Source organism: Anolis sagrei, chromosome 7, assembly GCF_037176765.1.
Source record: "Anolis sagrei isolate rAnoSag1 chromosome 7, rAnoSag1.mat, whole genome shotgun sequence".
Taxonomy (NCBI): domain Eukaryota; kingdom Metazoa; phylum Chordata; class Lepidosauria; order Squamata; family Dactyloidae; genus Anolis; species Anolis sagrei.
Window position 1 is genome coordinate 29,879,096 of NC_090027.1, and position 26,816 is coordinate 29,905,911.

At 40.8% G+C, this 26,816-nt stretch overlaps 1 protein-coding gene across 2 annotated transcripts in view; it reads left to right on the top strand.

The window, feature by feature from the left end:
• Nucleotides 1-26,816, top strand: part of LOC132782822 (opioid-binding protein/cell adhesion molecule homolog) — a 1,106,315-nt gene that overhangs the window by 247,826 nt on the left and 831,673 nt on the right. Inside the window, exon 1 of one of the 2 annotated variants that reach the window (XM_067470764.1) lies at nucleotides 23,983-24,055. The exons of the other annotated variant lie outside the window; for it this stretch is intronic. The gene's annotated coding sequence lies outside the window, so the exon portion shown is untranslated. Of the gene's footprint in view, nucleotides 1-23,982; nucleotides 24,056-26,816 lie in introns of those variants that run through there. 2 annotated transcript variants of the gene reach the window in all.

The following is a 26,816-nucleotide window of genomic DNA, read 5'->3' on the forward strand; positions in this document are numbered from 1 at the left end:
CTATTATGAGGCACATGCTCATCTATCTATCCACCCACCCATCATCCCTCTACTCCATATCACAAACTCTCCAATATTTCATGGATGAAAACTTGGATGCATGTGGCCAGGCCACATCAGAGCATGTTCAAGATGGCAAAAACACAACACATGACTGTTTTAATGGTTTATCTTAGAAGACTGAGACTTTAATCCTCACTGCAGGCATTGCCAAGGCTCTCCATCTGCTTTTATTATGACATTTGTTCTTAGATGGATGGTATTTTTATAGCCTCCACTTTGCTTCATCAATGATCATATGGAGGTAGATCACCAGGATGAAACTATGTTTTATGAAATCGTGGATTTATTCTCCTCAACTGTGTCTGAATAGTCTGAAAATCTCATAGCTTGTGACTTAGGTGTTTTGTAGACCCAAAAGGTAGATTTTGGAGGAAATGTATTTCTGTTCCTACCACCTGTCAACCAGTGCTTTCCTGTTGCAACTCCTGTTGTATGAGAATACCAAAGAATGGCTTGTTTGTGCTCTGTGTCATTAGCACAGCTTCACCTGAATTTTCAGCAGCCAGTGCTGTACAAATTGCTAGAGCTAGCGATGGTTGCTTTTAAGGCAGATTTCAGCCTCACAGCCTCATCACACTTGAGCATGTTTCCAGTTCAATCCACTTTAAATGCTGTGACTTCCTGCCTCCTGCAGAAGTCTGGGGCTTGTAGTTTATGGAGGCCCAGGGCTTGTCTGTATGAGCACTTTAAAGGCCCCCCCTCAACTACAAAGCCCAGAATTTTGCAGTCACAGCATTTAAAGTGGATTGAACTGGAAACATACTCAAATGCAATGAGTCAACTAGGTATAGTAAAATAAATTTCCTGGCCCCAAATTCTTGCTGGTGGAATCACTAGCTACATAACAAGGAATGGCAATAATAGGGATGAAGTCAGTTGGAGGTAACTTTATTTTTGTACCAAATATTTCTAGAGACCTAGGATGTTGTGAATAATTTCTGACAACAATTAAAAAACCACAAAATGTGTTGATCCTTTATCTTTTTTGGTCAGTTTGGAAACAGCATCCTTTTAAAGTTTTGATTCCCATTTTTTCAAGATGAATTGCCATGCTGAGATATTACAGACTTATATTTGTTTTGTTCCCACAAACTAAGCACTTGATTTTTTTAAAAAAAATCCCAAGTGCACATTATTTGTCAGAGTCATATTTATACATATACACAATGGATATGTCTTGTCTCCTGTTGTTACAGTGACAACAGGTATGAAGGCAAAGATAACAAGCCTTACATTTTAAGTGCAGTGAACAGGACTTGAAAGTTCATTGTTTTGAAAATGAGAAATGCACTCACAGCATAATTTCATCACACTAGAGAAAAAATCCACTTAAAATCCGGTTTCTGACTCCTGCAGAATTCTGGGGTTTGTAGTTTAGTGAGGCTGTCAAAGGCTCCTCCTTAAACTACAAACCCAAGAATTCTGCAGGAGGCAGAAACCGGATTTTAACATGTATCCACATGTTTTATGTAATTATGATGTTGTTGTTTATTGTTTGCGTTTTCGGTTTGCGTTTTCAGTTTTACTCTGTTGTAATTTGTTGTCTGGGCTTGGCCTCATGTAAGCCACCCCGAGTCCCCATCGGGGAGATGGTGGTGGGGTATAAAAATTATTATTATTATTATTATTATTATTATTATTATTATTTATTTATTATTATTAAGTGGATTATTTCTCTAGTGTCGTGAAGCCCTCGATCTATCTCCAACAATGAAGAAAACTTTATTGCTCATTCTTTAAAGAATGCTACACATAGATATTATCTAATCTTACAGTCTTTTTGGGGGGGTGATGTCTCTCAATTCCATGCTTATCCAAGAGCAATAGCTGCAGTTCACCCTTGTTGGCTGTCAAACCTCTATTAAACTTGTCATCTCCTAGCAGCGTGTCTGCAGAACGTGTTTCTGCCATTGCTACTCTTCCATTGCTGTGGCAACTGGATTTCCACGGTACTCACACTAACAGTGTAATCAAACATTTCTATTTCTGAGGGCAACTTTTTCTCCTGACAATTGGCAGGTATGTTTTGCTGTTTGTTTCCTCAGGCTTGTTATTAATACGTTGTTAGCTCTTTCCATCCAACTGCAGCCCTGCTGTGCCAGCAACCATATCGTGTGCTGTTGTGAGAGATTACATTGGCGCAGTGGGTGGGCTACTGCTGTGGAAGGAGGAAAGGGGTCAGTAGCTCAGAATGAGTAATCCTTGGTGCACTAACAGCCACAAAAGCCTTGCAACCTAGTCGTGCTTAGTCCTACGTGGTAATTTTTTCTGCACATTGATGAGGCTGAATAGGGCTTTGCTTCCCTTTGTCCAAGCAGAAATCTGTTAATTGTTCAGCCTGGCCTTGAAAATTTCTTGAACGTGTTTCTATTCAGTGTGCAACTTTAGGAATACTTGACTATGTAGCAGAGGTGCACAGAACCCTCCCAGTGAATTGAAAGAATGGTATCAGGACACCAGCAAGAGTATTCTCATGCACATTGAGCTCTACCAATGTGCTCAACCTTAGCCAGAGCCTTGGTGCACATTTGCTTCTGTTGATGTACATTGGCATTCCTTAGTCACTGTTATGGTGCACATCAGGGTGCATGATGCTCCTAGCTCCTGGTGCCTATTGGTCTCGAGGCACAACAGTCATTTCACTGCCTCCCCTACATAGTAATGTCATAGCAACTCCATGCTGAATGTTGTAGAAATCCTCAATTCTATTTGTTAAGCAACCATGGAAGAATGCTTTCATGGCTGGAATCACTGGGTTGTTGTGTGTTTTCTGGGCTGTACAGCCATGTTCCAGAAGAATTCTCTTCTGGCATTTCGACTGCATCTATGCAACTGCATCACAACCTCTGAGGATGCCTGCCATAGATGCAGGCGAAATGTCAGGAGAGAATGCTTCTGGGACATGGTCATACAGCCCAGAAAATACACAACAACCCAACCATGGAATAACAAAATCAAACACAGGAAGCTGGGTAAAACAAGGTCCACTCTGTTTAAGAGAAATGAACCTTGAGATGAGCAAGAACCAGTAAGGGATCAGTAAGGGAGCAACCCAGTAAGGGATCAGCTAAGGCACTGACTTCCTTCTCAGGAAGGTCCAAGGGAAATCCAGTAGCTGAGTTGCTCCCTGTGTGGCCATTGACTGGAAAGCAGACCCAAGGAACCCTTTCCCTAGGTCACAGGATTTAAAATGAGTACCAAACCCATGCCTCCCATGGCAATATGCAATCTAAAACCCTGAAATAATTTGGAAACTTAAAATATCACATATAGCTTATACCAGCCCCTGAACAGCTTTTTGTAAGAACTTGTGTGATGAAAACATTTCTAGATAATGAAAGCTTGGCTTAATAATGGCATAGCAGTAATGTTGGTTTTGGGATAATCACCAAGAAATGACATGGTTCCTTTTCCTTATTGTCCATCTTCTCATGACTCCATTTAATCTGCCTCCTTACATTTCTGGAAAAGAGTAATTTCATTCAACAAGGGCTATTTGCAGAACAAGGGGCCATGCTGGTTGTGGGATTCTGGAAGTAATAGCCCCCTCCAAAATAGCTTTCCCAAGTTCCCACTGCCTCTTATTATGATGCTTCAGATTTGATTAATCCTAATATACGGCTCAATTACTGGCATTTGTAGTTGTTTCTGTTGTGTTCTGAATAGGTAATCTGTTTATAGTATAAACTTTATTATCTTTTCTCACAGGTGCAGGGCAGTGGACAACCATCACTTACAATAAATACAGTAATATCCAATAAAACAGTTTAACATACTCCATAAATCTAAATGTAAATGTGCTAAAATACTGTTCCCGTATTCTATTAGCTCGTAAAAATGCCCTTTGAAATGAAAACATTTTACTGCCTCTTTTCTTCTACGTCCAGTTGAAGAGCTCCCAATACCTGCAAGTAGAATCTCATCTGACCAGTTTTAAATCCTATACATATTTAGTAAAGTTTGGGAAGTAGCTTTAAAAATATATTAGCTGCTGTTACAGTTCAGTTCTACACCATTTTGTCAAGCTCTGATGTAGGTGGTTATAGTTACAGTTTTTAAAAGTTGCTTTCCTCTTCCAGTTTCAAATTAAATAGGGTTGTTGTGTTTTTGTTTTTTGTTTGTTATTTTTGCTTAGTAAACATATCTAAAGTGGAACAGCACAAAACACTGCCTAAGCAGTTATCTATGTAATATTCCTCCTCTATTATTTAGTGATACAACCTTGTCATGTGAATTCAGTTCCGCTAAAACCGCAGGTTCAGAGCCCAAAGTGCCCGGCTTCCAAAAGACCATATAAGACACTTATGGTTTGAAAGAAAAATCAGAAGCATTTACTTGCCTTGGCCAAAGAGGATGTCAGTGGATTCTTCATTCCCAAAGACCACCATACCAGAATGCAAACATGCAGACATATTTACAACACCTTGACAGCCTTTGTAGTTCTTCTGAGAGACCCATAAAGTGTCAACTATGACTTTTCTAAGGTCTTATAAAGGGACTAGCGGTCCCCTGCCACGCGTTGCTGTGGCCCAGTCTGGTGATCTGGAAAATAAAGTAATGAGAAAGTGTTGGTTTCTAATCTATGTTATGTCTTTATGCTTGTAGGTAAACAGTATTTCTTGCTGTTTCTTTGCCAGTGTTGATGTGGAGAGTGCCTGGTTTGCCTACTCTGGAACATGCAACGTATCATTGTCCTCCTTTCAAATCTTTGATACTGCATCTGTCATATACATGTGTGTGTGTGTGTGTGTGTGTGTGTGTGAATGGCTGAATGGCCCTTTGTCAGGAGGGCTTTGTTTATGTTTTCTTGCCCTGGTGAAGGGAGTTTGGTGCCCTGGTGAAGGATGACCTTAAGGCAGCATTTCCGAACTTGGAAAGTCAAGACTCTGGGAGGGTCACCAGGGGGGTGTCAAAAGGGTCACCCAAGACCACCAGAAAACACAGTATTTTTGTTGGTCATGGGGGTTCTGTCTTGGATGCTTGGCCCAATTCCATCATTGGTGGAGTTCGGAATGCTCTTTTATTGTAGGCGAACTATACATTCTAGTAACTACAACTCCTAAATGTCAAGGTCTATTTTCCCCAAACTCCATCTGTGTTCACATTTGGACATATTGAGTATCCATGCCAAGTTTGGTCAAGATCCATCATAGTTTGAGTCCACAGAGCTCTCTGGATGTAGGTGAACTACAACTTCCAAACTCAAGGTCAATGCCCAACAAACCCTTTCAGTATTTTCTGTTGGTCATGGGATTTCTGTGTACCAAGTTTGGTTCAATTCCATTGTTGGTTGAGTTCAGAATGCTCTTTGATTGTAGGTGAACTATAAATCCCAGCAACTACACCTCCCAAATGACAAAATCATAATTTTTGAGTGATGGTCACTCCTTGTGTTGTGAGACGTTTTGTTGCCAAATTTGGTGTGATTTCGTTCATTGGTTCTTTTGTTTTTAAGGTACTCATTACGCACAGAGCATTTTTTATATATAGAAGATTATGCTAAATGTGTGGCTATCCCCTGAGGTTTGGGGTGTGGGGAAAGGTTAAGCAAAATTCCATGGAGAAGTTCATTGAAGGTGAGCTTAGAATTAAGCAAAGAGGTCAAGGTGTGCTCACTACTTGTCCCGATGGGGCCATGGACTACGGCGTTCATATTTTTGGGGTCCAATTTTTGATAACAACTTGAATAACTATAAAGGTAACTAAAATGTACAAGCTGCATTGTGAAAGGAAATGGGATAATGAAGTTACTCATCATTAACTTACATTCACAATGTAACTTAGTTATGTCCTTATTATTAGGAAGCTTTATTACAGTCATTCATAAGCTGTTGGTCTTTTTCAATTTAAGTAAGAACAGGATAATATCTTGATTTCTTTCCTTCTTCCATCCTAGAGGTGGCTTTTAAAAGTGATCATAGAATCATAGAGTTGGAAGAGACCTCATGGGCCATCCAGTCCAACCCCCTGCCAAGAAGCAGGAAATTGCATTCAAAGTTCCCCCGGCAGATGGCCATCCAGCCTCTGTTTTAAAGCTTCCAAAGAAGGAGCCTCCACCACACTCCGGGGCAGAGAGTTCCACTGCTGAACAGCTCTCACAGTCAGGAAGTTCTTCCTAATGTTCAGATGGAATCTCTTTTCTTGTAGTTGGAAGCCATTGTTCTGTGTCCTAGTCTCCAGGGCAGCAGAAAACAAGCTTGCTCCCTCCTCCCTATGAGTTCCACTAACATATTTATACATGGCTATCATGTCTCCTCTCAGCCTTCTCTTCTTCAGGCTAAACATGCCCAGCTCTTTAAGTCGCTCTTCATAGGGCTTGTTCTCCAGACCCCTGATCATTTTAGTCACCCTCCTCAGGACACATCCCAGCTTGTCAACATCTCTCTTCAATTGTGGTGCCCAGAATTGGACACAAAATTCCAGGTGTTGTCTAACCAAAGCAGAATAGAAGGGTAGCATGACTTCCCTGGATCTAGACTTCTCTGGATCTGATGATCATGGGTGTTTTTAAGAACTATCCGAACTGCTTATATAGACCCAAAGATTGCTTTGGATTTTGGGGGAGAATTTGGTACAACCCATGACTTGTTAACATGGTTCAACACTCTGTTAGGTGGTTGGGCCAGTATTAACCCAAGTTGACTCCATGCAGTTGATTCTCCATGCAGTTGATTTCAACATCATGGAGTTGATTCTCATCCACCCCCTGCCCAGGATAAAATGTCAGTGTAGATGTTTCCCAGGATTCGACCTGTGTTGCTAAAATGATAGTGGTATCTTCATAACATCTTGCATTGGAAGGTTACAAATTATTAGTTTACTAGCCATCCCCTGCCACATGTTCCTGTGGCCCAGTCTAGTGATCTGGAAAATAAAGAAATGAGAAAGTGTTGGTTTGTCAGAACACTCTTTGATTGTAGGTGAACTATAAATCCCAGTAACTACAACTTTCAAATGTTATGGTCTATTTTCCCCAAACTCCATCTGTGTTCATATTTGGGGATATGGAATATTTGTGCCAAGTTTGGTCCAGATCCATCATTGTTTGAGTCCACAGTGATCTCTGGATGTAGGTGAACTACAACTCCCAAACTCAAGGTCAATGCCCACCAAACCCTTCTAGTGTTTTCTGTTGGTCATGGGAGTCCTGTATGCCATGTTTTGTTCAATGTCATAATTGGTGGAGTTCAGAATATTCTTCGATTGTAGGTGAACTATAAATTCCAGCAACTACAACTCCCAAATGACAAAATCAGTTTTTTTTGAATGAAGGACATACATTGGGGTGTTAGGTGTATGCTGTCCAAATTTGATGTCAATTGGCTCATTGGTTTTTGAGTTACGTTAATCCCACAAACAAACATTACATTTTTATTGATAGAGACTAGCCGTCCCCTGCCATGCATTGCTGTGTCCCAGTCTGTGTATATGTGTATATATTTGTGTATATGTGTGTATATGTTTGTGTATATATGTGGTTTTGTGCATGCATTGTAATGTATTTTTAAGTCTATTCTGCTGTGTTTTTCAGTGTTTTTATGAGTGATAGTCATTTGTTGGCCTGATAGGTGTATTGTGTCCAAATTTGGTGTCAATTCGTCCAGTGGTTTTTGAGTTATGTTAATCCCACAAACTTACATTACGTTTTTATTTATATAGATGAAGTTGCCACCTCTTGGCCTCCCTGAAAAAAAACACAACCTATAATCTACTTTTCCTGTTTTATTCTCCAAGACCAATGTATCAATAAACCTCTCCAAGAAAAGAGATGAAAGTGGATTTTCTTAAAACCTCCACCCCTGGGGTCCTGAAAGCAATGTCTCATAGCTACCTGCTCTTTTTTCTCTCCCACTTCCATCTTTACCTAAATTGATTAAACAAGAACAGTACTGACTTTTTAAAGTGCTAGCTTAAATATTTCACTTCACATAGACAAAAATCTTGGTTTCATTGGTATCACTGTTAAGCCAAAGGGAACTCCTTTTTTGAATATACACCCTTCCAAATGTCAGTCTGAACATATAAGAAATGTATTCTCTATAGAATCATAGAATCATAGAATCATAGAATCAAAGAGTTGGAAGAGACCTCATGGGCCATCCAGTCTAACCCCCTGCCAAGAAGCAGGAATATTGCATTCAAATCACCCCTGACAGATGGCCATCCAGCCTCTGCTTAAAAGCTTCCAAAGAAGGAGCCTCCACCACACTCCGGGGCAGAGAGTTCCACTGCTGAACGGCTCTCACAGTCAGGAAGTTCTTCCTAATGTTCAGATGGAATCTCCTCTCTTGTAGTTTGAAGCCATTGTTCCGCGTCCTAGTCTCCAAGGAAGCAGAAAACAAGCTTGCTCCCTCCTCCCTGTGGCTTCCTCTCACATATTTATACATGGCTATCATATCTCCTCTCAGCCTTCTCTTCTTCAGGCTCAACATGCCCTGTTCCCCAAGCCGCTCCTCATAGGGCTTGTTCTCCAGACCCTTGATCATTTTAGTCGCCCTCCTCTGGACACATTCCAGCTTGTCAATATCTCTCTTGAATTGTGGTGCCCAGAATTGGACACAATATTCCAGATGTGGTCTAACCAAAGCAGAATAGAGGGGTAGCATTACTTCCTTAGATCTAGACACTATGCTCCTATTAATGCAGGCCAAAATCCCATTGGCTTTTTTTGCCGCCACATCACATTGTTGGCTCATGTTTAACTTGTTGTCCACGAGGACTCCAAGATCTTTTTCACACGTACTGCTCTCGAGCCAGGCGTCCCCCATTCTGTATCTTTGCATTTCATTTTTTCTGCCAAAGTGGAGTATCTTGCATTTGTCACTGTTGAACTTCATTTTGTTAGTTTTGGCCCATCTCTCTAATCTGTCAAGATCGCTATGCTTTCTGACATCCGGAATCACACATACAGCATCACTCTATGACAACATATGTATTTTTTGTACTTCTCACACTTCACAGTGTTCAACTGGGATACATTTGCATCCCCGTTAAGGATAAGAAATGCAAACTGCACACATTTCTGTTATTTGAGGGAGAATTTCTGCATTGTTGTTCAAAACTCTGATTGTGATCAATCTTTATTAAGGCCCCCAAATGTGTCTTCCTTTTTGATGTGCCTCTAATTAGCCAGGACAATGTTGTGGTAATATTCAGCTTGCTGCTGTGAAGAGGTGGTAGATGATTTCAAACAGTAAAAACAAAAAAGAGAAAGAAGGGGAAAAAAAGAAGAGTCACCTGAAGCTGCTGTACGTAATATGACCTCCGCTGAGGGTAAACCTTGGAACATTGCTGTTAGCGCCTGACCTTCTTCACCTTATCTAGGTTCTTTCCTCCTTCCCATGCCCCCTGGTGGGCCTTGATTTGTTGTGGATGCATTGCCATGGTGATTTGCAGTTTCCCTTCCAGTTCTTACCGAAACTGTCATCTTTGCAAAAAGCAAAAGCTAGTTTGTTTGGCTGAAATCAAGTTTGAATGTGCTGATTGCTTCAATTACATTTGCACTCAAATCAGCAATCTTAAGTGATACCTTGAGTTAAGAGTTCAATTTATTCCATGACAGAGCTCTTAACTCAAATTGCTCTAATCTCAAAGTGAATTTTCCCATTGTACTGCATTAATCCTTGGCCCCCTAAAACCACCTCCTCCCATAATTTTTTGTTATATGTTTTCAAATAAGAAACTGTACTTTATAAATAACAAATAATGTATAAATGCACATCCACATGGAACAATATTTATTATTTATTATTTATTATTTACCATATTTATATGCCACCTTTCTCAGCCCAAAGGTGACTCAAGGCAGTTTACATTCGGCACAATTTGATGCCCCCAACATATAAAATACAATTAAAAACATTAGCATATAAAATATAGGTTAATAAAAAGTCAATAAAAACATAAATCCTCAGTGTCACCTTATTGAAATCATTATTCAGTCACATTGTGAGTCATTCCGTGGTCTATCATTGCCTGTTACATTGCATTTGTCTGCTCAAAAAGCCAGGTTTTAACCTTTTTGCAAAATGTTAAGAGGGAGGGGGTCGATCTAATATCTTTAGGAAGGGTGTTCCACAGCCGAGGGGCCACCACTGAGAAGGCCCTGTCTCTCGTTCCCACCGAACGCATCTGAGACGGAGGCAGGACAGAGAGCATCCCCTAGATGATCTTAAAGTCCTAGATGGCTCATAAGGGGAGATTCATTTGGACAGGTGAGCTGGGCCAGAACTGTCTTATTCTAAATGATCCTTTTGTAGCTGTGTGCCTGCATACAACCGGCAAGGTACACAAGCAGTTATCCCCAGAACTCCCTCCTGAGAATGAATCAAAAGCAACACAGAAAGAATACAGGAAAACAATTAAACTTATGTCATCAGCTATTCCCAACATATTATAAAACAACAGATCTACCAGTTTGGCCATCAAAATGGAAATCACAAAAAAAAAGTGGCGGCTGGCGAAAGAAAGAAAAATTCCTGGATGTTTCATGATGAAGCCTCAAAACGTTTTTTAAAGGATCAAAATTGTTTTGTTATACATCTATAAAAAAGAATGATCAACTTTAAAATGGTAGAAGCATAAAGTTATGGCACAATGGTGGAGGCACAAAGTTGTGGCAAGGAAGCATGAAGTGAAGAGGCAGAAGAAGCATTTTTTTCTTACTATACTTATGCCAGCCCTCTCTCTCTCGCTCTCTCTACCTCTTTCTTTTCATGAAGACAAATATACCAGAAGTATATAACCACACAAAAGCAACTAACTCAAAGTTCCTCAAAGTGGACAAGAGCAAAGAGGACAGCAAGCTCCCAAAGTGGAGAAAAGCATGAAGCATGAGACACAAAGCAGGGAGGTATGAGACACAGAGGCTGCTTCCTTGAAGTCCTAAAGCCATGTACTCTGGTGCTAGCACTCTTTCTGGCACTGGTGATCCCTTTGGCACTAACTCTTATCTCAAAATGCTGCTTGTATGTCAAAGCAAAAGTTGGGCCAAGCAATGGCACTTGACTCAAAATGCTCTTAAGTTGGGATGCTCTTAAGTTCAGGTTCCATGGTTTATGGTCTTTAGCTATCCTGATTGCTTATTTTAATGGTGCAAAATGGAACATATACTATTAGATATATTTAAAGCTGTAGCTCAGGAATAAAGGGATACAACACGATATAGTACATCCCTTGTATCCCTGGAGAATACCATCCTAGACTTCATATCAATATTTGAAACTCTATTGAAATGATGCGTCTGGCTCACAAACAGCACAGAGTCATACTGAAGGACCTAGAAAATGCTTAGAGGGGATATTGTTGGGTGTGGATAAATGAATTAGAGGATGTAGATAGAGGGGTCATACTGTATAAAGGATGGACTTTGAGAGAGATGGCACCTCATATTCAGGAGATGAGAAGGAATGGATGTAAACTACCCTAAGGATACTGAAAGGACAGAAACACACATGTATGAAAGTAGAGTGCTGCCTGTCAGAGATAGGGAATTGATTTAACCTCCTGATGCTGTTGTATTTCAGCTTCTACAAGCTGCCATGACTAATGGGTGATGGGAATTGGAATCCAAATGCATCTGGAGTACCACCTATCTCCCGCCCCTCCAAAACAATGAACATTGTTGTACCGTCAATGCCAAAGTAAATCAAAACAGCATAGCAACATGTAGAGGAGGAAAATGAAAATGTATTGATGGTGCCTGTGAAAATCCCAGGGAGGTTTGAACAAATAGCAGTTTGTTGAAGACCAGTTCTATTGCAATTTCTTAAAGGATTTGCTATAAATGAGGGGGATGGGGGGGGGGGGTTAAGCAATTCCTTGATGAAGAGGCATTTGCTGGAAACCTATTAGAATTTAGACACCTGGTATCAATACATTTGTTTCTCCTTTTTTCATTTATGTACCTGCTCACTGGGCCATTGAGGTGTGTCAATAAGAACTAGAGGAAGGACAATGCTCCCTAGGAACAAAAGGAGGGACAAATAGGAAAACAAGGAAATGAATACAGCCAGCCATCTGTATCCACAGATTCTGCATCTGTGGATTCTACCAACAAACCCTGCTGCAGCTTCCCACAATTCCACAGATTCTCTAAAATCAGTGTTTCTCAACCTTCCTAATGCTGCAACCCCTTAATACAGTTCCTCATGTTGTGGTGACCCCCAACCATAACATTATTTTCATTGCTACTTCATAAGTGTAATTTTGTTACTGTTATGAATCAGAACGTAAATATCTGATATGCAGGATGTATTTTCATTCACTGGACCAAATTTGGCACAAATACCTGATACATCCAAATCTGAATACTGGTGGGGTTGGCAGGGGTTAATTTTGTCATTTGGGAGTTGTAGTTGCTGGGATTTATAGTTCACCTACAATCAAAAAGCATCGTGAACTCTACCAACGATGGAACTGAACCAAACTTGGCACACAGAACTCCCCTGATCAAGAGAAAATACTGGAAGGGTTTGAGCTTGAGTTTTGAAGTTGTAGTTCACCTACACCCAGAGAGTACTGTGGACTCAAACAATGATGGATCTGGACCAAACTTTGCACAAATACTCAATATGACCAAATGCAAACACTGGTGGAGTTTAGGGGAAATAGACTTTGACATTTGGGAGTTGTAGTTTCTGGGATGTATAGTTCACCAACAATCAAAAAGCATTCTGGAACCCACCAACAATAGAATTGGGCAAAATTCCCACACAGAACCCCCATAACCAACAGAAAATACTGTGTTCCCTGATGGTCTTTGGCGACCGCTAGATATCACTCTCGCCACACCCCAGGGGTACTGACCCCCAGGTTGAGAAATGGTGTTCTAACTCTTTCTGGCATTCATTTGAGTCATTTGCCATTTTCTATCAGGTAGCAATTAAAATAATATGGGAAGCAAGGGGAAAGTGGGAGGAGGGGGGGGGGGGAAGCCTGGAACATTTTAAAAACAGCTGGAAAAGTGGGATGACAGAGCATTAATTGGGACTGTTCTTAACAAAGTGGAACTGTTGGAGTGTATGAAAGAGTAATACTCTCATTGAGGGTACTAGAGTATTGGCAGACAGCAAGCGAGCAACTATTGGGAGAAAGAATTCGAAGCACAGCATGGGAATGGGGATTTTTCTATTTGTACCTTTAAACTTCTCAGGAAGAGAGACCCCGAAGGAGCTTGTGTTCTTGGAATGGTGATAATGTCCCCCTTACATGAATACAAGATGTTGTTTGCATGAGGTGTAAGCTAGCAATTTGCATTGATTTCATGTCTCTTTGCATGTGACCGAGCAGTCTTTATGCAAATGTGTGCAAAGCCAGACTAAAGAAATCAATTGACACAACATATGTAATTTAGCCATTTACTAGCGGCGAGAAATGTGTACGGATCTGACATTAAACACGAGTTTTATACACTGCTTCCTCCACTGAGATTGACAGGGGCTGTGTAAATGACATGTCCTCTCTGCTAATGGCTGGGAAACATTTACCCCTCTGAGGAGTGTGTATACTTTATTGCATCACAATGCTGTGATTGTTTTGTTTTTTTCTTGGTTTTGTTTTGAATTCAACTGGAGAGAAAGAGACATTTTTATGCACCTCCTTCTTGGACCTCATAACACATTGTTATTCTTGCCACGTGCCTCCAAGTAACTTTCAACGTATGTCAACCCTAAAGTGAACTGATCACAAGGTTTTCTTGCCAGGTTTTCTTCAGAGGTTTGCCATTGCCTTCCTTTGAGACTGAGAGGGGCAGTGGGTTTCCATGACTGAGACCACCCAGATGGCAGAATGATGGCAGTTTGACATCACTTGAACTGCCATAGCTCTACTTTATGCAATCCTGGGAATTGTAAGTTGTTGTGGTGTCAGAGATCTACAACAGAGAAGGTTAACTATTTCACAAAATTATAAATTCCAGAATTCTGTATCATTGATTTATGGCAGTTGATGCATCATTACACTGCCATAATTCTGTAGTGTTTACAGGCCAAATTTAGCACTCAAGCCACCTCATAATATTCTATTTTCTCCCAGTACAGTGCTCCCTCACTACTTTGTGGTTCGCTTTTAGCGGACGCGCTGTTTTACGGGTTTTTGAAAATCTATATAAATAAAAATGTAATGTTTGTTTGTAGGATTAACATAACTCAAAAACCACTGGACGAATTGACACCAAATTTGGCCACAATACACCTACTAACCCAAGGAGTGACCATCACTCAAAAATCGATTCTGTCGGGTTGTTGTAGGTTTTTCCAGGCTATATGGCCATGTTCTGGAGGCATTTTCTCCTGACGTTTCGCCTGCATCTATGGCAAGCATCCTCAGAGGTAGTGAGGTCTGCTGGAAGTAGGAAAATGGGTTTATATATCAGTGGAATGACCAGGGTGGGACAAAGGACTTTTGTCTGCTGGAGCTAGGTGTGAATGACCACCTTGATTAACATTTAATGGCTTGGAAGTGCCTGGGGGGAATCTTTTGTTGAGAGTGATTTGATGTGCCTGATCGTTTACTCTCTGTTGTTTTGCTGTTGTAATTTTTGAGTTTTTAAATACTGGTAGCCAGATTTTGTTCATTTTCATGATTTCTTCCTTTCTGTCATTTGGGAGTTGTAGTTGCTGGGGTTTATAGTTTACTTACAATCGAAGAGCATTCTGAATTCCACCAATGATGGAATTGAACCAAACGTGGCACACAGGACTCCCATGAACAACAGAAAACACTAGAAGGGTTTGGTGAGCATTGACCTTGAGTTTGGGAGATGTAGTTCACTTACATCCAGAGAGCACAGTGGACTCAAACAATGATGGATCTGGCCCAAACTTGGCAAGAATATTTCATATGCCCAAATATGAACACAGATGGAGTTTGGGGGAAATAGACCTTGACATTTGGGAGTTGTAATTACTGGGATTTATAGTTCACCTACAATCAAAGAGCATTCTGAATCCCACCAATGAGAGAACTGGTGCAAACTTTCCACACAGAACCCCCATACTTAAGGCCACCCAGTTCAACTCCCTTCACCAGGGCAAGAAAACGTAATCAAATCCTTCCTTACAAAGAGCCATGAAACTATAGATATAGATAGATATATATTAGGCCTGGGTAACAACGGAAAAATTTGTTTCTAAAATCGATTTGTATTTGGGATTTTTTTTGTTTCGATATTTAAAATAATTACAAAATTTTCCTTTTAAAAAGTTCGATATTTACAAAATTTCGTAAATGGTAAAAAATTAACGAATCGATTTCCGAAACAATAACGAATCGATTCGTTAATGGCGGACGCGACCGCGAAATACGCTAAAAACCTCCAAAACCTTCTGAAGCTTCCCTCTCCCTCTGTTCTTGACTGTTGGTGTGATATTATAATTTTTTTTCACTAATTAAACCATAAAACTGGCCCAGACATGCGGAATGAATAACGAAACAACCTCAAAACAATAACGAAACGAATACAATATCGAAATACGAAGCATTTACAAAACGTTTTTGAAAATTCGTTTTTTTTAATAATTGCTCCAGAATGGTTCGTTATCGTTTTGTAATTGAAAAAATTAACGAATTATTAACGAATTACGAATTAACAAAACGAAACCGCCCAGCCCTAATATATATGATTCACACACACACACATTTGTATGTATATGACAGATATAGTATCCTAGATTTGAAAGTGTTGGCCAATTTACCTGTCCAAATGCATCTCCCCCTATGAACCATCGTGGAGATTAAGATCCTCCTGCACTCCATCCTGCCATTGTTACAGGCTCGATTGGTGGGGACGAGAGATAGGGCCTTCTCGGTGATTGCTCCCCGGCTATGGAACTCCTTTCCTGGTGAGATCAAGTCAGCCCCCTCTCTCCTGTCCTTTAGAAGGATGGTAAAAACTTGGCTGTGGGACCAAGCTTTCGGGACAAGGCAATAAAGCAGCAATAGGAAAGATTACCAGGCCAATTAGATTTGACACAGATTACCAAGATGGTTTTAAATGGTGTATTTTAATATTGAGATAAATGTTTTCAATGTTTATGTATGCATATATGAATTCTTGTCCCGGCATTGGATGTTTCCGTATGTATGCTGCGCTCTGTCCTGAGTCCTCTTCGGAGTGAGAAGGGTGAAATATAAATCTATATAAATAAAAATGTAATGTTCGTTTGTGCGATTAACAGAACTCAAAAACCACTGGGGGAATTGCCACCAAATTTGGACACAAGACACCTAACAACCTAAAGTATGTCCTTCACTCAAAAAATGATTTTGTCATTTGGGAGTTGTAGTTGCTGGAATTTATAGTTCACCTACAATCAAAGAGCATTCTGAACCCCACCAATGATGGAATTGAACCAAACCTGGTAGACAGAACTCCCATGACCAACAGAAAATACTGGAAGGATTTGGTGGGCAGTGTCCTTTGGTTTAGGAGATGTAGTTCACCTACATCCAGAGAGCACGGTGCACTCAGTGATGGATATGGACCAAACTTGGCACAAATATTCAATATGCCCAAATATGAACACTGGTGGAGTTTGGGGAAAATAGACCTTGACATTTGGGAATTGCAGTTGCTGGGATTTATAGTTCACCTACAATCAAAGAGCATTCTGAACTCCACCAACAATGGAATTGAACCAAACTTGGCACAGAGTTCTCCATGATCACTAGAAAATACTGGAAGGGTTTGGTGGACATTCACCTTGAGTTTTGGATGTTGTTGTTCACTTACATCCAGAGATCACTGTGGACTCAAACAATGATGGATCTGGACCAAACTTTACACAAATACTCAATATGCCCAAATATGAACACTGGTGGAGTTTGGAGGAAATAGAATCTTGACATTTGGGTTGTAGTTGCTGGGATTTGTAGTTCACCTACAATCACAGAGCATTTTGAACCTCACCAATGATACAATTGGGCCAAACCTTCCACACAGAACCCCCATGTGGGCCACAGCAACGCATGGCAGGGGATGGCTAGTGTTTTAAATAAATAAATAAGGCATAAGGAGGGAGGGCAAACCAAAGCTTTTGCTTAAATTAACTCTGCCAACCAGGAACACAAATTCGTTTCTTTCAGTTTGCCCTAACCATCACTCACATTCAGCTTTTGGCCCATTTGCGTACACTGTGATCTTTCCTCTGCAGATGCCCATCCAGAAAATGCTTTCCCCGCTAATAATCTGCCTGCAAACTGATGCTGTTTTCGCAAAGCAAAACAACATATACACTTTGATTTTCTTTCCCCCTTTCTTCCTTCTCCTTCCCTACCCTTTATCATCCTGGAGTAAAAGCTCTGATGAAACTCTGCTCAGAAGCCGCTTTTGTAGCTGTAAGAAGGGAGCCGATTGCTCTGGCCCATGGGGACTGATTTCTCTTCTACCAAGTCTACCCATCAGAAAGGCAGGCTGAACTGAATCCAATAAGCACCATCTGAGATTAAATTCTGAGCACTTGAGCATCTAAAGCCAGCAAGGAGCCCTCGTCTCAGCAGTCCATCGAGTGGCCTTGGTTCTCATCTTATTAGTGGGAGGTAGACGCTTGGGTTTAACCAAAGGCCTTTAATTTTGAAGCAAGGAACTGAACCAATAATGTCTTCTGCCTCCCTCTGACCCTGTCACATTTTTTGCCTTCTGAAGTGTTCTGCTGCTTCTCTTATTTGATATATGTTTGTGTGCATTTTGGATCCCTCCAGGTAGTGAATGGAATTAAACCAGCATATGGACAGTGTACTTTTAAAAGACAGCTACTTTATAGCAACATGGGAAGGGCGTAGATTCAGTAAAATGGAATGGCTAATGTGATATATCTCCACCAATGAGTTATAAATGTCCATTAAATCCATTCCCCCTAGAAGAAGTAATTTTGGTGTTTGGCATTGCTTTCTGTCTCCTCTTGCTCCTCCTTTTCCTTCGCTTTGCATAAGAGAGTGCTGGAAATCATCTATTGGGAACTTTTGCACTTTGGAGAAGGAAATATTTAAAATACTGTGCCAATTAGAGGTGATCATAGAATCATAGAATCAAAGAGTTGGAAGAGACCTCATGGGCCATCCAGTCCAACCTCCTGCCAAGAAGCAGGAATATTGCATTCAAATCACCCCTGACAGATGGCCATCCAGCCCCTGTTTAAAAGCTTCCAAAGAAGGAGCCTCCACCACACTCCGAGGCAGAGAGTTCCACTGCTGAATGGCTCTCACAGTCATGTGATCACAGTGATGTTTCTGATTGCAGCGGTATAATCTCTAGTTCCAGAGAGGTGGACTCCAGGGACATAGAAACATTCCCAGAGGTAATGGCAAGTATTAAACAAGAGTGGCAGCCCTGCCTATATCTTCCAAGTGTCCCAATTTGTAGGGATAGTTTATTGTATTTATTTATTTATTTAAAAATTATTGTATCCTGTTCTTCTCTACCTCCGTAGAGGGATTCAGAATGGCTAACAGCAAGAATTCAATGCTAACAATAATTAACTTTTAAAACATCATACATAAACAATAGGTTAAAAGTGCATATGATTTTTTTTTGGTTGTGCCAGGATCGACTCGAGAAACTGCAAGTCGCTTCTGGTATGAGATAATTGGCCGTCTGCAAGGATGTTGCCCAGGGGATGCCCAGATGATTTTTGATGTTTTTATCATCCTTGTGGGAGGCTTCTCTCATGTCCCCACATGAGGAGCTGGAGCTGATAGAGGGAGCTCATCTGCCTCTCCTCGGATTTGAACCTGCGACCTTCAGTCCTGCCGGCACAGGGATTTAACCCACTGCGCCACCGGGGCTCCTTGCATATGAGATAAAAACATATAAACCATTCACCAGGATAAAAGCATCGTCTAACTCAGTCCACACATTGTGGTCAATAACTTTGCTCATTTACCGGTCTCAGCCATCACACTGCAAAAGCCTCATCCCACAGCCAGGATTTCACTTGCTTCCTAAAGGTCAGGAGGGAGGGGGCAGAGCTAACTTCATTTGGGAGAGAGTTCCATAGCCGGGGGGCCACCACTGAAAAGGCCCTGTCTCTCGTTCCCACCAGTTGCAAACATTGGACTAATTGCAGCTTCTGGGCAGTCTTCAGAGGCAGCCCCACATAGAGTGTGTTGCAGTAGTTCCAATTAAACCTCTGTTGTCCCACTTTTTCAGAAACCTTTAACATGTCCCAATTTTTTTCTCATACACTTCTTCTTTATATCCGTATGTGCAAAGTGCTTTCTGCTAACTGCACAATGGAATAGGAAGAGGGGACAGAACCTGACCCTTCTCAGCAGACTGGGAAACAAAAGCAAACTGTTGTCGCTTCTCCCAGTTTGGGAGTCCTCTGTCATTTTTTTTGGCATCTTGGACAGTTTTGTGGTATTTATATGTTTTATTGTTATGTGATGTATTGTATTGTTTGCTGTTGAATGTGCGGAATTGAATATTGCCATATTGTAAGCTGTTCTGAGTCCCCTGCGGGGTGAGAGAGAGCAGGATATAAGTATAGTAAAGGTAAGTCTAGACATTAAGTCTAGTCGTGTCCGACTCTGGGGGGTGGTGCTCATTTTCATTTCTAAGCCAAAGAGCCAGCATTGTCCGAAGACGCCTCCAAGGTCATGACTGTATGGAGCACAGTTACCTTCCCGCAGAAGCAGTACCTATTGATCTACTCACATTTGCATGTTTTCAAGCTGCTAGGTTGGCAGAAGCTGGGGCTAACAGCGGGAACTCACCCCACTCCCCTGATTCAAACTGCCACCCTTCCAGTCAGCAAGTTCAGCAATTCAGTGGCTTATTGCTGCACTGCCAGGGGCGGGGAGGGGGGGGGGCATAATTATAGTTAATAAATAAATAAATAAAATTGGCCATGTTCTGATGTTGCTTGAAGAAACGTATCCCCATTTTCATCTGTGAAATGTCAGAAGATATTTACTTGACACACTATGAGTCTCTTCCCTTCCTTCCCATTAAAGTGGCTAAATCGGAGCCAGGCTTCTCCTATTCTCTGGCCACCCAGGAAAACTGCCTCTCCTAGTTCAATGTTAGTGACAGTGGCTGTTTGGAAGCATGTGCAGAAACACTTGCTTCAAGGCAGGAAGCAATGCAGTATGTTTTATTGCAAAGGCTTTTTGTTAAACATTATTCACAGCATTCACAATGTGAATTTTGCACCTCAAACAAACTGATATTTACAGCATTTCCGTTTATTTATTTATTGCATTTATGCTCCATCTTTCTTTCATCATGAAAACGGAAGGGTTGCACACAAAGCTAATAGGCTTTCTCTCATACAAGTGATGTGCACATTCAAATCTGTCTAAATTTTGCAAGTTTGCTTCATTTTGAGCTTCCTGCCTTTGCCTGATGAACCATTTCAGATTGGAAGATAGGTTCCAATATGTGCAGTCAGACAAGGGAAGCCAGGTTTATCCTTTTTTTTCTTTTCTATTCACCAACCTTGCCTTGGAGGTCTTGACCTTCCTGGTATCTTCCCTTATTTATATTACTTTTTAAAATCCATTTTAGAATTAAGAAATAAGAGACTGTACACCTTTTTTTTCATTCTTTCCATCTTATTAAAGAGCCAAAAGTTCACACCTACTCAAAGAACCAGCTGATACAGCCCCATAGTTTTTTGAACTTAATTAAAAGCTTAAATACATCATTAGCCTTTAACTGTGTTCCATTCAGGTTGTGATAAAGGTTCTTTTGGTCGGGAGAGAGGCCTTTGTAATTTTTTTCCTCCCATTTCAAAAAAAAAAATGGGGAGGGGGCTGTTCTTTTTAACCTTGTGGATTTCCTTTTTTTCTCCTCTTTAATTATTACTCGAACATAAAGAGAGGACGGAAAATTCTGAGTGTAAAATCTGTCCCTATGCTGCTTCCTCTCCTCTCATGTTTCTGTTCTCTTTCTTTTGTTGGTTCATTCTCCAGTTTCAACTTTAGAATGCAATTCTCTGTCGCAGGTTTTACAGATGCACACACATCTGGAAATGTGAGAAACAACTGTGGATCTCACGCAGGAATGCAATTCTTCATTAAGAGCACACCAGCCCTTAAATCAGTGTGTTAGATGCCAATTTGGACCTGAAAGTTGTCTGCAAAGGACTTTCCCAGTTGCCACTTGTGACGAAGCATTGATTTTTAACTGTAATTTAAGCGTAGTTATTAGGCCTGGGTAACAACGGAAAAATTTGTTTCTAAAATCGATTTGTATTTGGGATTTTTTTTGTTTCGATATTTAAAATAATTACAAAATTTTCCTTTTAAAAAGTTCGATATTTACGAAATTTCGTAAATGGTAAAAAAATAACGAATCGATTTCCGAAACAATAACGAATCGATTCGTTAATGGCGGACGCGACCGCGAAATACGCTAAAAAACCTCCAAAACCTTCTGAAGCTTCCCTCTCCCTCTGTTCTTGACTGTTGGTGTGATATTATAATTTTTTTTCACTAATTAAACCATAAAACTGGCCCGGACATGCGGAAATAATAACAAAACGACCTCAAAACAATAACGAAACGAATACAATATCGAAATACGAAGCATTTACAAAACGTTTTTGAAAATTCATTTTTTTAAAATAATTGCTCCAGAATGGTTTGTTATCATTTTGTAATTGAAAAAATTAACGAATTATTAACGAATTACGAATTAATGAAACGAAACCGCCCAGCCCTAGTAGTTATGTATATGTGTCTCTATAGTTAAATATGATTGTATGTGTGCGTGTGTGCGTGCGTGCATGTGTGTGTGTGTATATATATATATGCTTAGATGGAGCCCCCGGTGGCGCAGTGGGTTAAAGCACTGAGCTGCTGAGTTTGTTGATTGAAAGGTCGCAGGTTCGATTCTGGGGAGCGGCGTGAGCTTCCGCTGTCAGCCCTAGCTTCTGCCAACCTAGCAGTTTGAAAACATGCAAATGTGAGTAGATCAATAGGTACCGCTCCGGCGGGAAGGTAACGGTGCTCCATGCAGTCATGCCAGCCACATGACCTTGGAGGTGTCTACAGATGCTGGCTCTTCGGCTTAGAAATGGAGATGAGCACCACACTCCAGAGTCAGACATGACTGGACTTAATGTCAGGGGACTGCCTTTACCTTACATGCTTAGATGGTTGAATATTATTATATGTATGTGTTCAGGAGGCAAAAGACAGTTATGGATGTACATAAGGGTTAACGATTTAGAAATGGCAGAACTTGGGGGGTGGGACCAAGCTCAGCACTCTGAGTTAGGTTGCCATGGAGAAAGGGGTGGAGCCAACTGCACTTACCAGAGGCAGACATTTTGAGGCTTCAGTCCTTTGGTCATCGAGCTAAAGGGAAGGTGGTTCAAAAGTGTGGTGAACCAAACTAAGGGAAAGCTTTTAGCCTGAGTGATTTAATTAAGTCAAGGGGACTTATTTAGGTTTGTGGTTTAGCTGTGTGCTAATAGGAGAAGAAATCCCACTGGGAATCTTTACTTCAGCAGGAAACTGACCTTAGTTAATCTGTCAAATAAGGACACATATTTAGAAATGTAACAACTAAAGATCTAGTTGGTGAAGTAAAAGACATCCTAAAGTTATATTAAGATTTGTTGAAACTGTAACTCGTGAAGCTTTATACCTCAGGAGAAGAGAACTCTGAAACTATTAAGACCCTTCCATACTCCAAATAAACTTGTTCTTGTTTTAGTAACTCAAGTCTCAGTGTACTACTTCAAAAGGAAAAAAAAAAAAACAACCCCTTGCTACACACCAAAAGAAACACTACAAGAAAGTCCTCCATTGTGCATGTGACAGGGTTCAGATTGCATTGTAGTAGATGGTCTGTGGTTTGCTCTTCTCCTCACTCGCATGTCATGGACTCCATTTGTAGCCGCATTTCTTAAGGGTGGCTGTGCATCTCGTGGTGTCAGCGCCTTCCAAGTCGCCCATTCTTCTGTGTGCCCAGGAGGGAGTCTCTCATTTGGTATCAGCCATGGGTTGAGGTTCCGGATTTTGCCTGCTAAAAAGTGAGAGTCCAAAAGAGTACTTTTGGACTCTCACTTGCTGAGGTTTTTTTTTTTTTCGTGTCAGGAGTTACTTGAGAAACTGCAAGTCACTTCTGGTGTGAGAGAATTGACCATCTGCAAGGACATTGCTCAGGGGATATCCGGATGTTTTATCATCCTTGTGGGAGGATGATAGAGGGAGGCTTCTCTCGTGAGGAGCTGGAGCTGATAGAGGGAGCTCATCTGTACTCTCCCCGGATTCGAACCTGCGACCTGTCGGTCTTCAGTCCTGCTGGCACAGGGGTTTAACCCACTGCGCCACCAGGGGCTCCTACTTGCTGAGGTGTTCCTGCGAGTATCTCTGTAGATCTTAGGAAATTATTTCTTGATTTAAGGCATTGGTGTGCTGGCTGATATCCGAACAGGGGGGTGGGCCAGAAATGTCACTGCATTGGTCCTTTCATTATTGGCTGCTACTTCCCAGTGGATGCCAGGTGGTGTAACACTGGCTAAACAGTGTAATTTCTCCATTGGTGTAGGGCAGAGACATCTTGTGATAATGTGGCATGTCTCACTAAAGAGCCACATCCACTGTTTTAGTGTGGTGAGATGTGTTCCACATTGGGCATGCATACTCAGCAGCAGAGTAGCATTTTAACTGAACACCTACATTTTAACTAAGCAGGTTTCACTATCTTTTAAAAAAAAGTCCTATCTGCTTATTTTGTTTCCTAAATGGTAGGCTGCATAGTGTCCTAACGTATCCCTGCAGCTCCAGATGTGATTTTTCAACTTCCAGACTGAATGGGCACTCAGATAAAGAGTGTGAATTAGATTCACTGATTCTGTCTGTCCTTTTCTTTTCCAGCCCCCCTCCCTTACATGTTCTTTTTACCTCCAGGCCTCTCCCTCATCTCATCTCTGCAGTCCTTCTCAGACAAGTCTACCTAAAGCCTTGCCTCCCTTGAAGCTATTCTTCTCTCATTTATTCTTTTCATTTTCATCCCTGCCTCCTCTGCATGGCACCCCAGGTACGTGCATCTTAGTTTTCCACACAGCGCTCTTCATGGTAACACATGACCTAGATACTTCTTTGTTCCTGAACCAAAAAAGATAGTAAATAACTCCAACATTTTTTTTTTGTAAGACAGAGGATTTGTTTCTGCTGTTGTTCAGCTGCTCAAATTGTTCCTGCCACATCAGCTATGAGTGACTTGATATTAATACATTATATGGTGAGGAAGAACAGTGCAAGGCTCTTTGATGCTAACAGTCATATCATTGAGGATGTGGAAAATGTTTATATTCATGGATATTTTTTCACACAACAGCATTTTAGGTGCCTTAAAAGTAGAAACATGCAATGCTTTATTCAGCAGCAAAATAGCTATGGTACTACCAGGATGGGGAAAAAATTGAAAATTTATGAGACAATAATAATCTATATAAATAAAAATGTAATGTTCATTTGTGGGATTAACATAACTCAAAAACCACTGGACGAATTGACACCAAATTTGACCACAAGACACCTAACAATAAAATATATGTCCTTCACTCAAAAAAACCCGATTTTGTCATTTGGGAGTTGTAGTTGCTGGGATTTATAGTTCACCTACAATTGAAGATAATTTGAACTAAAGGTGACACACAGGACTTCCATGACCAACAGAAAACACTAGAAGGGTTTGGTGGCATTGACCTTGAGTTTGGGAGTTGTGGTTCACTTACATCCAGAGAGCACTGTGGACTCAAACAATGATGGATCTGGACCAAACTTGGCACAAGCACTCAATACGCCCAAATATGAACACAGATGGAGTTTGGGGGAAATAGACCTTGACATTCGGGAGTTGTAGTTACTGAGATTTATAGTTCACCTACAACCAAAGAACGTTCTGAACCCCACCAATGACAGCATTGGGGCAAACTTCCCACACAAAACCCCCATGACCAACAGAAAATACTTAAGGCCACCCAGTCCAATTCCCTTCACCAGGGCAAGAAAATGTAATCAAAGCCCTCCTGACAAAGAGCCATCCAGCCACAGATATAGATATAGATATGATTCACAGAGAGAGATAGTATCATAGATTTGAAGGACAATAATATGTTGCATGTTCCAGAATAGGCAAACCAGACAATCTCTACATCAACACTGGGAAAGAAACAACAAGAAATACTGTTTACCCAACACTTTCCCATTACTTTATTTTTCAGCTCACCAGAGTGGGCCACAGAAACACGTGGCAGGGGACGGCTAGTAATAATAATAATAATCATCATCATCATCATCATCTTTATTTATACCTCACCACCATCTCCCCAATGGAGACTCGGGGTGGCTAACATGAGGCCAGGCCCAAACAACTACAGCAAATCAATTTTTTTTTTTTACAAAAAGCATACAACAAGTAATAACATCAAATGAAATGAAAACAAAACAAGCTAATACAAAATCAAGATGAATTCTAGATTGACAAGATTCTTCACAGCTCTGGTATTATTCAGTACTAAATTCACGTGGTTGTTTTGGGGAAGGAAACAGCATTTTATGTGAAAAAAAATTACATTTATACACAGGACTATTGTTTTCTGCACATAAATTGCTGTGGAAAAAAAATGTGCAAAACAATTATGTGTGAATTTTCCACAGAATAAGTTTTGAATTGTGAATAGGTTTCAAAAACTGTGTTTTCCAGTCTTTCCTTTAGCAGGAAGAAAGTTGCTAAAGCTGCTCATTGCTTTTTTTGAGAAGAAAGATCATGGAGAATTGTAGCCTTATCAAAGATGCTCTACACACTACATACACACAGCCCAGTGCCCAGCCCCACTATTTCACTTCTTTAGCTAGCAGCAATGGGGGAGGATTCCCTTTCTTTTTAGGCAATGGCATGGGTATATCCTTCATTACAACCTGGATTATAAGCATCAGAGTCACTTAAGATACCATTCCTCCTGTGATGTCTTCCCCTTGGCCTGCAAAGGAGACCTGGGTTTGAAGACAGTGCTTAAGATATCACTCTTCCTGTGATGCTTTCCCCTTGGTCTGCAGAGGAGTCGAGCATATGTGGGTGAGACAAGGCAGGCAGCAGGTGAGGCGGACAGCGTTCTTCTACTCCAATTGGCCCAACAAGGAAAGAGCATGTGGAAGTTGTCCATGGGCCATGTGACACAAAAAGCAGGTGAGGAGCTGGTAACGGCTCCTGCTTGCTTTCGTGTCGAGCTTATTTCCATACTGGGGGGGGGGGGGATTCCCATTTTTTGCTTCTGAAGGAAATGAAAGGAATAAAAGAATGGATGAAATGGGAGAAATGGGTACTGCATACAATTCTAATAATTATAATGCCATGATTCTACTTCAGCTGTCATCATTCCATCATATGGGGATTGGCAGTTTAGAAATGGTCATTCATAATTCTCAGCCAGAGAGCTGTCAAAGCTTAAAAAACCAGATTTCATAGGTTGGAACCATGGAAGTTAAAGAGGAATAACAGTATAATAATTATGTAATGTGACAGGGACCCAGAGGTCTGATAAAATGCAGTAATAGTCTCACAGGTGGTTAATTTTACACATTCCCACTGACTTCAAATGGAAATGGAAAGCTAAGAATTGATTACCAACCTCTGGTGGATCATGAAGATCCACTCTGAACACTAATTCTTCTATGTCTCTGTAAATTATGATAACAGTAATAGGAAAAAAAATATGTAAATAGTGGTTGAATGGGTGTATTTCTCACCCATGGTTGTCTCAAAGTGTCCATCCTCCGTCATCTCCGGACCAAAT